The following is a 16,220-nucleotide window of genomic DNA, read 5'->3' as shown; positions in this document are numbered from 1 at the left end:
TCTGTCCCGCTTCATATTTTTATGCTTCTGTTTGCTGGGGTGGTTGGCATTACTCCTACCTCTGTTGTTCAGTGATTTGTATATCTGGCCCAGTTTAATGTGTTTGTGGATCGACTTCTGGTTTGAATGTCAGACCTCCAGGAATTCCCTGGCATGTCTCTGTTTAGCACGTGCTTTAATAGATGTGTTTCCCAGTTGAATTTGTGTCCTTCTTTGTTCGTGTATATTGAGACCAGTGAGTATTGGTCATGTCTCTTGATCAAGCGGGACAGAACACCACTGCTTCACTGGAGGCTCACTAACGATGTTGCCTAGCAGGGTGATGAAATAACTGCAACCAAACACACCAGCTCAGTGAGCAAGTCTACAACCTCAAAGATTTGAAAGGCTAGGCTTATATCCAGTGGAGTTTAGAACAGTAGATAGCAACTTGATTGAAGCTAGAGGCCACTGTTTCAATAAAATGGGTCACCAAAGTAAAAACAGAGCTAAGGAGAAATGTTTTCAGATTGTGAAACTTTGGAACTTTCTTCCTCAAAAGGCACCTTTTTTCAGGCAGAGGTAAGGTAGATTCTTGATAAGTAAGTAGGTGAATGTTATCAGAGGTAGGCCAAAATGTTGAGAAATCAGATCGGCCATGATCTTATTAAAGGACAGAGCAAGTTTAAGGAGCAGAGTGCCCACTCCTGCTCCTAATTCATATGTTTGTATGTGCCACAACCCTGTTATAATCTATTATGCAGTTACAAGGAGTGCCCTTCACTGAATATGAGTGCCTCAACAGTGTACATCAGATACTGGAGAAGCAGCACACTTTGTTTCAAATCATCTAATTTACTCATTTGGATTTTTTTTTGTTTCAACTATTTGATGCTTTACTTAAATTTGTACAGAGTCCTTCCTCAATGAAGGGTGTGCTCATTTTTAGCTATTTGTATCTGTAATACACCTGAGATAATCCCTAGTAATTACTGAAGAAAACTGGACTGTTTTGAGCAGTGGACTCAAAGAGGTAATTTGAAAAAAAATTCTGGTATGGAAGGGAGGCAAGTATTTTATGCTAATTGATGTTGAATACAATTGTGGCAGATGCATGGATATAGTGAAAGTATTTGATAAATCTTAGGCAAATTGTGAATGATCTATATTTTAGCATTTAAAATTCAGAAATATTTTTCTTTGAAGGACTTATTTAATTTGGCTCAGTGGAAGTATTCTGCTTCTGGAGTCAGAATGATATGGATTCCATAGAATGCACTCAGTTGTTGAGTCAAAAACATAAATTGCTGGAGAAACCAAGCAGCAACTGTGGGACAAAAGCAGAGGTAATGTTGCGGAGAAATGATGATGAGTCACCACACTTGAAACGTTAACTCTGCATTGTTCTCACAGAAGCTGCCAAACCTGTTGAGTTTCTCCAGCAATTTCTGGTTTTGGTTCAGATCTCCAGCATCCACATTTTTTTGTTTTATTTCAACTGTTGAGTATGTGACCTCAGCAAGAAGGTAATTGCCTGGTGATTTCAAATCAAAGGTGCGGGAATGGCACTTAGTGAATTGTTAATTCAGAGAGCTGATGCTGTCATAATGGAGTGAATGGCCCCTCCTATGATGTAATATTTGTGTAATTCTCTGTGAATATTGAACTGACCAAAATGAGGAATATGTAAGCACAAAATAATTAAAAGGATAAAGAAAATTGTAGAAATCTTTCATTTTAACTATTTATTCTCATTTTCTGTATGTGTTACATTCTGTGAGATTGCCTTCCTTGGATTACGAGCCTGCACAAAAGAAAATTAGATAGTAAATGTTAAAAACAGAGAACTGGGTCAGTCACATTGGAAAAGAGAAAGGCAGTTTTATTTGCAGATCCAACCTCAGAATTAAAATGCAAGTGGCAGACAGGTAAATTAATACAATCAGATTATGAGCAGTATGGAAAATATGTATTATCCTCCTTTAAACAAAGAACTGAGGAGGTGAAGATTCTGAAACAAAGAGAAATTGCAGAAGAAGTCAGCCGGTCTGGCAGTATTTGTGGAGAGAAAGGAGAGTTAATGTCAAGTTCAATGACTTCAGGATTGTAGTTCAAAAGCAGTTCTGGAGAGGGGTCGCTGGACTCAAAATATTAACTTTTGATTTCCACTAATACTGCCAGACATGCTGAGTTTCTCCAGCAATTTATTTTTGCTTGTTCCAGTATTATCTTCTTTTCTGGCTGTAGTAATTTATTTGTCCAGCCTTATTTCAGTTCTGAGGTTCTATATTCCCACCACAATGATGACTTACTCCCATATTTTAAGGTTTCAAGAGATTTTTTTCAGACCTTATTCCGGCATCTACAGTATTTTGACTTTTACAAGGTTACTCAGCGTTACCATAAAAGAAATAAAGAACTGCAAATACTGGAAATCTGAAATAGTAACAGAATGCTAGAAGTACCTTACAGGTGCATAAACCTTTACAAAGAGATTAAAATTCTGGCTGTAAAGACTTCACCAGAACACAATATCTGTATTTCCATTTTAATGATCAAAACAACGTGGATTTTGTGTGTTTTTTGTTTTGTTTTAGTCTATGTTACACTTTTTTCTTTGTAGACTAGTTCTTCACGTGTAGCCCTAATTTGGTTATCAAGGTTTGTAAAAATAATTTGAGTACTCATTGCCCTATTCTTGGAATTTGTGTTCATTAATGATCTAGACTTCTAAACTGTCTGTGCTTCACTTTACAGATTTATACTGCATTTCAGTCTTTCGCATCTCGTAAAAGTCTATTAACAGAATGGTTACTTTGACCTTTCAAAAACTTCCTGTAATCCTCCTTATTCCTTCCCTGCTCATGTGCATTAGAATCCACCAGCTCTGTAGCAAATAATTTAGAACAGTCCATCCTTGTTATCTTAGTAGGTAGGTTGCCAGACTTGCATTTTAACACCAGTTGAGGAAGTGTTGTTGTGGTAATATTATTGAACAAGAAATCCAGAATTGAATGAACAGTGGATGCTGTAAATCAGAAAATTAAACAACAAGTGCTTGAAAAGTCCTGCAGGTCTTCTTTTTGTGAAGAGAAATCAGAGTTAATGTTTCAGGTCCAAAGGTGACCTCATGGTTATGATTGGTTCATTGATTCCCTTAAGAGCAGAAAATTCCTTTTCTCGAAAGCGATCTGCCACCATAAATGGCCTGGTCTGTAAGCGATTCCAGGCTCACAGCAATGTTGTTGATTTTGACTGCCTTCTAAAATGTCTTATTTGGCGATTCTGTTGAATTTAATGGCTTAAAATTCCAAAGAAAGGACTGAAACCAGACAATGACTGGCATCAGCCGAGGTGCGGGAAACAGCAATGCTGAGCCCAGCCTGTCGACCCTAAAATAACCTCCTCTTGAACATTTAGAAGCTTGTGCTAGAACACTGGGCAAGTACTCTAGGCAGACAAACAGGAGGCTGGAAGAACACAGCAAGCCAGGTAGCATCTGGAAAAAAGGTGCAGTCAATGTTTTACGTATTAACCTCCTGAAGAAGGTTGATACCTGAAACATTGACTGCTCCTTTCCTGTAAATGCTGCCTGGCTTGCCATGTTCTTCCAGCCTTCTGTTTGTCTACTTTGGATTCCAGCGTCTTTAGTATTTTTGTCTCTAATCAAAACTTCTGGGCACGTGGGTTCAACTCCTATTGAGACAGATAATGATATTTGAATTTTTTTTGTAAAAGCTGGCATATAAAAAATAGCTGACATCTGTGTAATCACAGTTAATTGTTGTTAAAAAATTCTTGTTCATTTTTAACAAAGGAAATCTTTTATTTCCTGATCTGGCCCACATGTGACTCCAGACCCACAACAAATTGGTTGATTGACTGCCTCTTCGGCGATAAATGGCCAGAATGCCCACATCCCTTGAATAAATAAAAGTAAGTGGAACTGTTCCATAAGCAACATCTTAATATAGTCATACTCATCATCATATCTTACAAACCATGACCCATTGCTGAGATGCCTCTCATTGATATGGAGTTGGGAGGAAGTTGCTCTCGAATCCTGAACATTGATTTCAGACCACTGAAGTTTCATGGCATCAGGTCAAACATAGACAAGGTACCTACATTGCCACCTTGCTGATATATCAGTACTTCTCCATGTTGACCATACTTAGAGAAAATGCTGAGCATAACAAGCCTACCTATTTAGGCTATTATGCTATTTAGCTAGCCTAATGGTAACCATGTAACATGTCAATTGTTGTAAAACCCATCTGATTCACTAATATCCTTCAAGGAGAGAAATTTTCTTACACGAGTTTCCAAAGATGAACCATCTCCATTCAGGGACATCACTTTAGGAGTTCCTTGGAGCATCTATCTTCAGCTGCTCCATGATATTTTCTCACTCATAATGCCAAAATCGGGGTTGTTAGCTGATGACTCTGTAATGTTGAATACCATTCACAACTCCTCAGGTACCGAAGGAGTTGTCTCCATATGGACTAAGACCTGGACCACATCCAGGTTTGAGATAACTTGTGGCAAATCTCATTCATGCCACACAAGTACCAAACTAGTTCACATAAAACTAGCTAACATGAGATGTTCCATTCACCCCTTAATGTCCAATGGCATTACCATCACTGAATCTCCCATTATTGGATCCTTATGTTTACGATTGATGAGAAAGTGAACTGGACCAGCCTTTACATGCTGTGGCTACAAGAACAGGTCAAGGTTCAGAGTCCTGTGGAACATAACTCAATTCCTGTCTCTGCAAATCCTGTCCACCATTGACAAGACATAAGAGTGTGATGGGACACTTTTCACTTGTATGGATGAATTCAACATCGGTCAAGAAGCTAGACAGAATCCAGAACAAAACAACCTGCTTTAATGGCACCCCATCCACCACTTTCAAATTTACTTCCTTCATACGAATGCAGAGTGGCAGCAGCATGTACTATCTACGAGATGCACTACCGTACCTCATCAATGCCTTTTAAACATCACCTTCCAAACCTGCAATCTCTGCCACCTAGAAGGACAGGGCAACAGATGCATGGGAACACCAGCAGCTGCAAGCCCAGACCTTCCTGACTTGGAACAATATAGCTACCCTTTCACTGTTGCTGATTCAAAATCCTGGGACTTCTGTCCTAACAGCACAGTGGTGTTCTTACATCCTGAGGGCTACAGTGATTCAGGAAGCTAGTTCATTACCTTCTCCAGGGCAATTACAAATGTGAAATAAATTCTGACTTACTCATGAATCCCACATTTCATAAATGATTAAAATAAAACTAAATATAATAATGTAAAGGTTTTTGATGGGATACCTAGCTGCTAGATATCCAGCTGTTGATCAGCACATATGCTTTAAAGTGCTATATTTGTGGCCACCTAAGACATCGTCTATAATCTGTCTAAAGTGGTTTGCCTGCACACAATATCAGGCATTAAGACAGATTACAATGTCTTAGAGGATCTTGGTTACATATTGCATATGGCATGTTTCATGAAGTTTATAGTCTCTGAACCTTGAGTAGAATGCAGACATTACAGGGAATTCATTTGCCTCGAGCTTTCATTTCATTTCAACCTTTCTGTTGTACAGAATAATCACAGTTTAACAGTGACTCTATTCACTAGATGAAAGACTAGTGGTTTTAGTGAGAAAATCACTGTTCTTAATTTATCTTTTTGAAAGGTATTTAATGAAGTATCATGAAATTATCAAACCTTGAAACATAATTGTATCTTAATTTAGACTTAAATCGAAAGTTGCATGGAGCTGCGGTAATTATTTGATCGTAGAATTTTTCTGTTAACATCCAAGCCAAATTTCCAGGCCATAGCACACAGAATACAGTTAATTTAACTCCTCCCTCCCTACTGTGATCTTACAACCCTTTTTTCCACCTCCTTTTTCATGATCTTGCTCCTATGATCTTTCCCTTAAATTCCTTCACCTGTGATTTGTCAACTGGAATCTCCCTTGATCCAGATTAATTTTAATGATCTTTCGGATAAAAACAAAACACAGTGACTGCTAGAAATCTGAAACAAATGCCACCATACCTGTCGAGTTTCTTTAACATTTTCTATGTTTGCTTCACTTTTTGATCTTTCCTTTCTTATCTATGCTCATGATTTCTATCCAGTGATCTCTCCATTGTAATCTGTCATCACTTGCAATCTGTCTCTGCATGATTATCTCACTCTGACTATGACTCTAGCACTGAAATTGCTCTGTCTGTCTATCCTTTCACCGTGCTTCTTTCCTCCTGCCATGACTCTAGTCTGCTTGGAGGTAAAATTATCAATAGACATTTGACAGTAGACAATAGGTGCAGGAGTAGGCCATTCGGCCTTTCGAGCCAGCACCACCATTCATTTTGATCATGGCTGATCATCCACTATCAGTATCCTGTTCCTGCCTTATCCCCATAACCCTTGATTCCACTATCTTTAAGAGCTCTATCTATCTCTTTCTTAAAACTATCCAGAGACTTGGCCTCCACTGCCTTATGGGGCAGAGCATTCCATATATCCACCACTCTCTGGGTGAAAAAGTTTCTCCTCAACTCTGTTCTAAATGGCCTACATCTTATTTTTAAACTGTGTCCTCTGGTTCTGGACTCACCCATCAACGGAAACATACTTCCTGCCTCCAGATTGTCCAATCCCTTAATAATCTTATACGTCTCAATCAGATCCCCTCTCATCCTCCTAAACTCAAGTGTATACAAGCCCAGTCGCTCCAATCTTTCAACATATGATCATCCCACCATTCTGGGAATTGACCTCGTGAACCTACGGTGCTCTCCCTCAATAGCCAGAATGTTCTTCTTCAAATTTGGAGACCAAAACTGCACACAGTACTCCAGGTGCGGTCTCACCAGGGCCCTGTACAGCGGCAGAAGGACCTCTTTGCTCCTATACTCAATTCCTGTTGTTATGAAGGCCAACATGCCATTAGCTTTCTTCACTGCCTGCTGTACCTGCATGCTTGCTTTCATTGACTGATGTACAAGAACACCCAGATCTCGTTGAACTTCCCCTTTACCTAACTTGACTCCATTTAGATAGTAATCTGCCTTCCTGTTCTTGCCACCAAAGTGGATAACCACATATTTATCCACATTAAACTGCATCGGCCATGCATCTGTCCACTCACCTACCCTGTCCAAGTCACCCTGTATTCTCATAACAACTTCCTCACATTTCACCCTGCCACCCAGCTTTGTGTCATCAGAAAATTTGCTAATATTACTTTTAATGCCTTCATCTACATCATTAATGTATATTGTAAATAGCTGTGGTCCCAGCACTGAACCTTGTGGAACACCACTGGTTACCACCTGCCATTCCGAAAGGGACCCATTTATCACTACTCTTTGCTTCTTGTCAGCCAGCCAATTTTCAATCCAGCCAGTATTTTGCCTCCAATACCATGTGCCCTAATTTTGCTCACCAATCTCCTATTTGGGACTTTATCAAAGGCTTTCTGAAAGTCCAGGTATACTACATCCACTGGCTCTCCCTTGTCCATCTTCATAGTTACATCCTCAAAAAATTCCAGAATATTAGTCAAGCACGATTTCCCCTTCGTAAATCCATGCTGACTCTGACCTATGCTGTTACTGCTATCCAAATGATTCGTAATTTCATCTTTTATAATTGACTCCAACAACTTTCTCATCACTGACGTCAGGCTAACCAGTCTATGATTCCCTGTTTTCTCTCTCCCTCCTTTCTTGAAAAGTGGGACAACATTAGCCACCCGCCAATCCGCAGGAACTGATCCTGAATCTAAAGAACATTGGAAAATGATTACCAATGCATCCACGATTTCCGGAGCCACCTCCTTAAGTACCCTGGGATGCAGACAATCAGGTCCCGGGGACTTAGCAGCCTTCAGCCCTAACAATCCATTCAACACCATTTCCTGCCTAATATAAATTCCCTTCAGTTCATCCATTACCCTAGGTCCTTCAGCCACTATAACATCTGTGAGATTGCTTGTCTCTTCCCTAGTGAAGACAGATCCAAAGTACCTATTCAACTCTTGTGCCATTTCCTTGTTCCCCATAATAAATTCACCCGTTTCTGTCTTCAAATATGGATTAACAAAGTTTTGAAAATACAGGATGCTACAGGGGCCTTTTCTGGTGTTTACAGAATTTTTGAAAGCAATGCAGCATTACTACTAAGTCCGGTACAATGGAAAATAGATTTATGGTACAACTTACCCCAGAAAGCTTATGATATGCTCCAATGAAAAAACCATATCCTCTCATGGTCCATAATTGCCAAAATTTTTTTAAAAAGTTCAGTGATAGAGATAGACTGAATGCTAACTTCAAAGGCAAGTTGAAACAATAATGTCCAAAATAAGTCTATTAGAAGTAACATACTGATAGTTAATGCTGTAACTAAGATAGCATGTAACTAACTGGAAACAATTGAATTTCAATTTTTGTGTGCAGATTCTGTCACTTGTTCTTTAAGCTTTCCTAAAATAGTTAATTGAATGTGGGTAAATCTTTCTGTTTCTAAAAACTTGAATAATAGTTTATTACACAACACTTGAAATTTATGAATGAAAATCATGTAATGCCGTGAGAATTTTGAAGGAGATTTAATTTCAGTGCTGTAGTGTGAATGCTCAAGTGGGGGATAAGACGAATTTAGAGGTTTATTGTGAGTTGGTTTACAGGCTTTATAGGATATTCTTGTCAGAGACCTGTGTCACTGTTTAGGAAGACAACTAATTTGTACCACTGAAGATCACTATGGTACTGAATTTCTGGTCAGTCACCAGTTTGTGAGTGTTTTTGCTAGGTAATTATTATAGAATTTTACAGCGTAGACTAAGCTATTTAGCTTGAACTGTGTTTTTTTGTTTGTTTCTTTGTTTGTTAGAGCTATTAAACTACTCCTTTGCTTATTCCCTATAACCCAACAATTGTTTATCTTTCACATAGATATCCAATTTTGTTGAATTAATGTTATTACTGAATCTGCTTCGCCATTCTTTCAGGCAGCATGTTCCAGATTGTGATAATAAAATGCCTCGGTGAGACTTGGACTCAGGCTCTCTAGACCATTTGTCCTACAGAAAAGTCAAAATGTTACCTTACCACTTAGATATCAATCATTATCTCGAGGAATGCCGAGAAATTGAATTTCCAATTTTAGTTGCTGGATCAATTATTTAGCAAATTTAATTCTATCACTTTTTCTAATTGCTCACTTGAAGGACACCTGATATTTAGCGAGTTTTGAGAAGATTTGTAGCTCAGGTTGAGTTTCTGGATGTGAGTTTGCTCGCTGAGCTGGAAGGTTAGTTTTCAGACGTTTTGTTTTTGTTTTTTTTATTTGAAAAAATATACTTTATTCATAGAATGTACAAAAATTAAAACATTTATACACCTACCCAGTCATGCAAGCCACTCCAGGTTACCCAGGGGGTACTAACACCAACTAAAGGAAAAAACAAAACAGAGCGAAAAAAATACAAAGCAAAGAAATCGCCCCGGCAGTCGTCACCCCGCAGAGTCCCAGTTGGCCCCCTGACCAGTTGGGGAAGGCACCAGCTAGGCCCAGTTACCAGCTAGGGTTCTTTTTCGTATTCTGGACGAGGGGGTTCATACGGTGGTCTTTCCCCACCGCGCCTTGGCAGCGGCTGCCCCAAGCTTTAGCGCGTCCCTCAGCACGTAGTCCTGGACCTTGGAGTGCGCCAGTCTGCAACACTCGGTCAGGGTCAGTTCTTTCAGCTGGCAGACCAGCAAGTTGCGGGCAGACCAAAGAGCGTCTTTCACCGCATTGATGGTCCTCCAGGCACAGTTGATGTTGGTCTCGGTGTGCGTACCCGGAAACAGCCCGTAGAGCACGGAGTCCCGCGTCACGGAGCTGCTTGGGACGAACCTCGACAAATACCACTGCATCCCCCTCCAGACCTCCTGCGCATAGGCACACTCCAGAAGGAGGTGATCAACAGTCTCGTTCCCTCCACAGCCACCTCGAGGGCAGCGTGCGGTGGCGCAGAGATTCTGGGCATGCATAAAGGATCTCACTGGCAGAGCCCCTCTCACCGCCAGCCAAGCAATGTCCTTGTGCTTGTTTGAAAGTTCTGGTGATGAGGCATTCTGGCAAACGACTTTGGCAGTCTGCGTGGGGAACCACACGACGGGATCCACCCTCTCCTTTTCCCGAAGGGTCCCGAGGATACTACGTGCTGACCACTCCCTGTCGGCCTTGTGGTCAAAGGTGTTTCCTTTCAAAAATTCTCCACGAAGGACAGGTGGTACGGAACGGTCCAACTACTCGGAGCGTTCTGCGGCAACGAGGCCAGGCTCATCCTTCGCAACACCGGGGACAGGTAGAACTTCAGTAAGTAGTGACACTTGGTGTTTGCGTACTGAGGATCTACGCACAGCTTGATGCAGCCGCACACAAAGGTAGCCGTCAGGGCGAGGGTGGCGTTCGGCACGCCCTTTCCCCCATTTCCCAGGTCTTTGTACATGGTGTCCCTGCGGACCCGGTCCATCCTCGACCCCCAAATGAAGTGGAAGATGGCCCGGGTGACCGCAGCGTCGCAGGTCCAGGGAATAGGCCAGGCCTGCGCCAAATACAACAGTACCGAAAGCCCCTCGCACCTGACAACCAGGTTCTTACCCGCGATGGAGAGGGACCGGAGCGTCCAACTGCCCAGCTTCTGCTTCAACTTGATGATACGCTCCTCCCAAGTCTTAGTGCACGCCCCATCTCCACCAAACCAAACAGCCAGCACCTTCAGGTAGTCTGTCCTGACGGTGAAGGGGATGAAGGAGTGGTCGTCCCAGTTCCCGAAGAACATGACCTCGCTCTTACTCCTATTGACTTTGGCACCCGAGGCCAGTTCAAACTGGCTGCAGATGTCCAGTCTACTCACCAACCGACGATCGGTGCAGAAGACGGCGACATCGTCCATGTACAGGGAGGTCTTGACCTGAAGGCCTCCGCTGCCTGGGATAGTCACGCCCTTCAGGCTCACGTCCTTCCTGATGGAGGCGGCGAAGGGCTCCACACAGCACACGAACAAGGTAGGAGAGAGCGGGCAGCCCTGCCTGACTCCAGATCTAACAGAAAAACTGTCTGATTCCCACCCGTTGATCGAGACTGCGCTAACGATGTTGGTGTAGAGCAGCCAGATCCAATTGCGGATGCCCTCCCCGAACCCCAATTTGGAGAGGACGTCCCTCATGGAAGCATGAGAGACCCTGTCGAAGGCCTTCTCCTGGTCCAGGCTGATGAGGCAGGTGTCCACCCGCCTGTCCTGTACGTAGGCAATCGTATCCCTGATGAGCGCGAGGCTCTCAGCGATCTTCCTGCCCAGCACAGCACAGGTTTGGTCAGGGTGAATCACTGACTCCAGGACAGACCTGACCCAGTTGGCTATGACCTTGGCCAGGATTTTGTAGTCCACGTTCAAAAGTGAAATGGGACGCCAATTCTTAATTTCTTCCCTCTCCCCCTTCCTCTTGTAAATGAGGGTGATGATGCCCTTCCTCAGGGACTTGCACATTTCCCATGCCCGAAGTGCACTATCGTACACATCCAGCAGGTCCTGGCCGACCAGGCCCCACAGAGCGGAATACAGCTCGACCGGTAAGCTGTCGCTTCCGGGAGTCCTATTCCTCTGCAAGGACTTGAGGGCTCTGGTCAGCTCGTCCAGGGATATCGGCCGGTCCAGCCACTCCCTCGTGCCGTCGTCTAAGACCTCCGTGGTAGACGACAGGAACGACTCGGAGGCCGTGCTGTCCGTGGGCTTCGTGTTGTACAGTCCGGCATAGAAGGATCTGCTGATCCTCAAAATGTCGGGCCGAGACGACGTCACCGAGCCATTGTCCTCCTTCAGCCAGCTAAGCACAGAGCTCTCTTTGCGCACCTTCTGAAAGAAGAAATGCGAGCACGTCTCGTCCTGCTCCACGGAGCGGACCCTGGACCGGAAGATTATCCGGGAGGCCTCCGCGGCTAAGAGCGAGGCTTGCTGGCCCCTCACCTTGCGGAGGTCCTCCGTGACGTCGACCCCCATCAACTGCAGAAGGAGCAGGTTCTGCACCCTTTTCTGGAGTCGCGACAGCTTTCCCCGCCTCTCTCTTGCCTTCTGAACACCCTTGAGGACAAAGAACCTCTTGATGTTCTCCTTCACCGTCTCCCACCAGTCGCCTGGAGACTCAAAGAGGGGTTTGACGGTTCTCCAACCGGCGTACTCCCTCTTAAGCTCCTCGACGTTCTCTGGGGCCAAGAGAGTCGTGTTGAGCTTCCATGTCCTCTGCCGGCCGGCTGGTCGTCCTGTAAGTGGCAGTCAGCCAGCAGGAGGCAGTGGTCAGAGAAGAACACCGGCTCGACGCCGGTGGACCTGACCGAGAACGTCCGTGACACAAACAGGAGCGGATAGACCCGTCTGGCCGCGACCAGGTGTACCTCTGCTACGCTCCGTCTGCAGGGGTGCTGAAGACGTCGAGCAGCTTGGCGTCCTTCACCGTGCCCATCAGGAATCCTGGTGTGACGCCCAGTTGACTCCCCCCACCCGCTGTCCCCACGCCGGATCTTCCATCTGCACCAATGAATCAGTTGAAGTCTCCGCCTAGGATGACCGGCCTGGACGTAGCCAGCAGGGGTGGAAGCCGCTGCAGGACGGCCAACCGCTCACTTCGTACCACTGGGGCGTACACGTTGATCAGCCTCAGGGGAGCGTTCCTGTAGGTGACGTCAGCCACTAGGAGGCGCCCCCCCCACTACCTCCTGAACTTGAGAGATGGTGAAGTTTCGCCCCCGCAGCAGAATAGCCAGGCCCGAGGAGCGACAGTCGTTACCCCCGACCAGATCGAAGGCCCACAGGTCCAGGCGCCGGACCATTTCCCGTACCTGCCGAGGTGCGGTATCCTGCACTCCTGCAGAAACAGGAGGTCTGCCTCGATGGTGGTCAGGTAGGCCAACGTGGACACACATCTCGCGGTTGACTTGACGCTGCGTACATTAATGCTCGCAACTCGTACCCCCATTGTGGGCAGTGACCGCAGTACCCTCCCCAAGTCCAAGGTCCAGCCCCTCCATCTGTCCCTTCATGCCCATTGCCTGGGCTAACTGCTGGACGCTCTCCGGGCTCAGGAAACCATCCGTGCTGCCTTCCGGGTGGCATCCCCCCGTCAGGGGTGCGGAGGCAGGAGGGTCCGGCTCCGGGTCAGGCTGGGGACGTGCTGTTTCCTCCTTCCCGCCTGGAAGTTCCGGGGGGGCCTCCAGAGCTCCAGTGGCACTTGACTGGGTGTCGGAGGTAGCCTCAGGACGCCTCCCGTCACCTGGAAGCGGGGTGCTGCCTTCCTTCTCCCTCGAGATCTTTAACTTGTGCTTCGGGTGGGCCCTCTCCAAATCCCCCTCGTCAGAGGAGCTCTTATAGCCCCCCTGTAGCTGCCTCTTCCCGCCTGATGGTTGCGGTTCCTGGGCCCGTCGACACACCTTCCTCCACGCTTTCCGGACTGTTGTCCACTCCCCTGGGTCGCCTGTCGCCGCCTCCATCGACTCCGTGTTGTCGCGGGGGATCGGAGCCTACAGGGGTGCTTTGCTGGACTCGGGCCCATCCTGCGGGGCTGGTCCCTCCTGCACGGCCTGGCCCTCCTGCACATTAGTGGGGTCTTTGCTGGGCCCTGGTGCCTTCCTCTCCTCTGGGGTGGCTGGCCCCGCATTGCCCCTGCTGGCGACCTGGGCGTAGGTGGTCCCCCGCCGCGGGCATGGCCTATGGAGGTGGCCCGCTTCCCCGCAAAGCTTGCAGCTTTTCTCTCGTGGGCAATCCTTTGCAAGGTGTCCCTCCTCCCTGCAGTTCCTGCAGATGGTGGCTTTGCAGTCGGCCGCCACGTGACCTGACCTACCACAGGCATGGCAGACTTTAGGTTGCTCTGCATAGGTCAGGTAGCTCCCACCGATCGCGAAGCTGGACGATGGGTGTACGACATTCCCGTCCGCGCCCATCCTCAGCGTCACCTTGACCTGCCTCTTACTCGTCCAGATGCCAAAGGGGTCCATGATGTCAGTTAGGTCCCCTTCCACCTTCACGTACCTTCCGAGGAAGGTCAGGACATCAACTGCTGGCACATGCGGGTTGGTGATGTCATTTCCTGCATTGGTGATGCCATTTCCTGTTCTTTTTCTCAGGGGATGGTAGATTGTCTCCAAATCAATGTGTTTGTTGATGGAGTTCCGGTTGGAATGCCATGCTTCTCCGAATTCTCGTGCATGTCTCTGTTTGGCTTGTCCTAGGATGGATGTGTTGTCCCAATCAAAGTGGTGTCCTTCCTCATCTGTATGTAAGGATACTAGTGATAGTGGGTCATGTCGTTTTGTGGCTAGTTGATGTTCATGTATCCTGGTGGCTAGCTTTCTGCCTGTTTTTCCAATGTAGTGTTTGTCACAGTTCTTGCAAGGTATTTTGCAGATGATGTTTGTTTTGCTTGTTGTCTGTATAGGGTCTTTTAAGTTCATTAGCTGCTGTTTTAGTGTGTTGGTGGGTTTGTGGGCCACCCTGATGCCAAGAGGTCCGAGTAGTCTGGCAGTCATTTCGGAAATGTCTTTGATGTTGGGGAGAGTGGTTATGGTTTCTGGGCCAGTTTTGTCTGTTTGTTTGGGTTTGTTGCTGAGAAATCGGCGGACTGTGACCTAGAATGGTGACGAAACGTTTGAAAACTAACCTTCCAGCTCAGCGAGCAAACTCACATCCAGAAACTCAACCTGAGCTACAAATCTTTTCAAAACTCGCTTGCACCTATGGGCGCAGTACGCTAAAACTGGCCCGAAGATGGGAAACCAATGCCATCCAACATAGTGCCACCCGCGAACAGCTGTACTCCCTGCATGAATGCCTAAGGAAACAGGTACTACCTAAATGTCTCAAATACAAACCTCCCCTTAACACCCCACTAGCCCAAAGAATAGCGAGCAAAACAGCCGCAGAATGCTTACAGAAATGATCAATGATGCCCACAACAGACTCTGTAAATACAACCGGGAGATTTCGTGCCAAAAAACTTTACTCACTAACGTGACAGACCATGAATGGACAGACACAGTACAACGAGCCATAGACATTAGACAACGGCAAATACCGAGAAGGAAATAACTAGACCTGCAGAAAAAACTAGACAAACTCATTCAAAATAACAACACAGAAGCATGGATAAAAAACTTATCAGACCGACCATTAACATACACTGTAAAAGCTGTCTTAGTGAGAGGATTAAATTACAACTTCCGGGATGCGGACAAGAACGATTTCTTAGCAGCGTTAGAAACAACACTGAAAGACAACAAACTCACAGAAGAAACCCAGCAAACCATCAGACAGACAGTCGCACCAACGTTAAGCAGGAAAAAGGAAGAAAACACACTCAATACACAAGAAAGGAAAGCCCTGAAAGGACTCAAAAAAGATAAAAACATTGTTATCCTACCTGCAGACAACGGACACTTGACAGTCATTTTAAACCGAACAGACTACATTGAGAGATAATGGGAACTGCAGATGCTGGAGATTCCAAGATAATAAAATGTGAGGCTGGATGAACACAGCAGGCCAAGCAGCATCTCAGGAGCACAAAAGCTGACGTTTCGGGCCTAGACCCTTCATCAGAGAGGGGGATGGGGGGAGGGAACTGGAATAAATAGGGAGAGAGGGGGAGGCGGACCGAAGATGGAGAGTAAAGAAGATAGGTGGAGAGAGTGTAGGTGGGGAGGTAGGGAGGGGATAGGTCAGTCCAGGGAAGACGGACAGGTCAAGGAGGTGGGATGAGGTTAGTAGGTAGCGGGGGGTGCGGCTTGGGGTGGGAGGAAGGGATGGGTGAGAGGAAGAACCGGTTAGGGAGGCAGAGACAGGTTGGACTGGTTTTGGGATGCAGTGGGTGGGGGGGAAGAGCTGGGCTGGTTGTGTGGTGCGGTGGGGGGAGGGTACGAACTGGGCTGGTTGAGGGATGCAGTAGGGGAAGGGGAGATTTTGAAACTGGTGAAGTCCACATTGATACCATATGGCTGCAGGGTTCCCAGGCGGAATATGAGTTGCTGTTCCTGCAACCTTCGGGTGGCATCATTGTGGCAGTGCAGGAGGCCCATGATGGACATGTCATCAAGAGAATGGGAGGGGGAGTGGAAATGGCTTGCGACTGGGAGGTGCAGTTGTTTTTTGCGAACTGAGCGGAGGT

At 45.9% G+C, this 16,220-nt stretch overlaps 1 protein-coding gene across 5 annotated transcripts in view; it reads left to right on the top strand.

Moving 5' to 3' along the window:
• Positions 1 to 16,220, top strand: part of nsg2 (neuronal vesicle trafficking associated 2) — a 164,145-nt gene that overhangs the window by 11,129 nt on the left and 136,796 nt on the right. The gene's annotated exons all lie outside the window — the stretch shown is intronic.

This window comes from Stegostoma tigrinum, chromosome 13 (assembly GCF_030684315.1).
Source record: "Stegostoma tigrinum isolate sSteTig4 chromosome 13, sSteTig4.hap1, whole genome shotgun sequence".
Classification (NCBI taxonomy): domain Eukaryota; kingdom Metazoa; phylum Chordata; class Chondrichthyes; order Orectolobiformes; family Stegostomatidae; genus Stegostoma; species Stegostoma tigrinum.
This window is presented reverse-complemented; position numbering and strand designations above follow the sequence as displayed.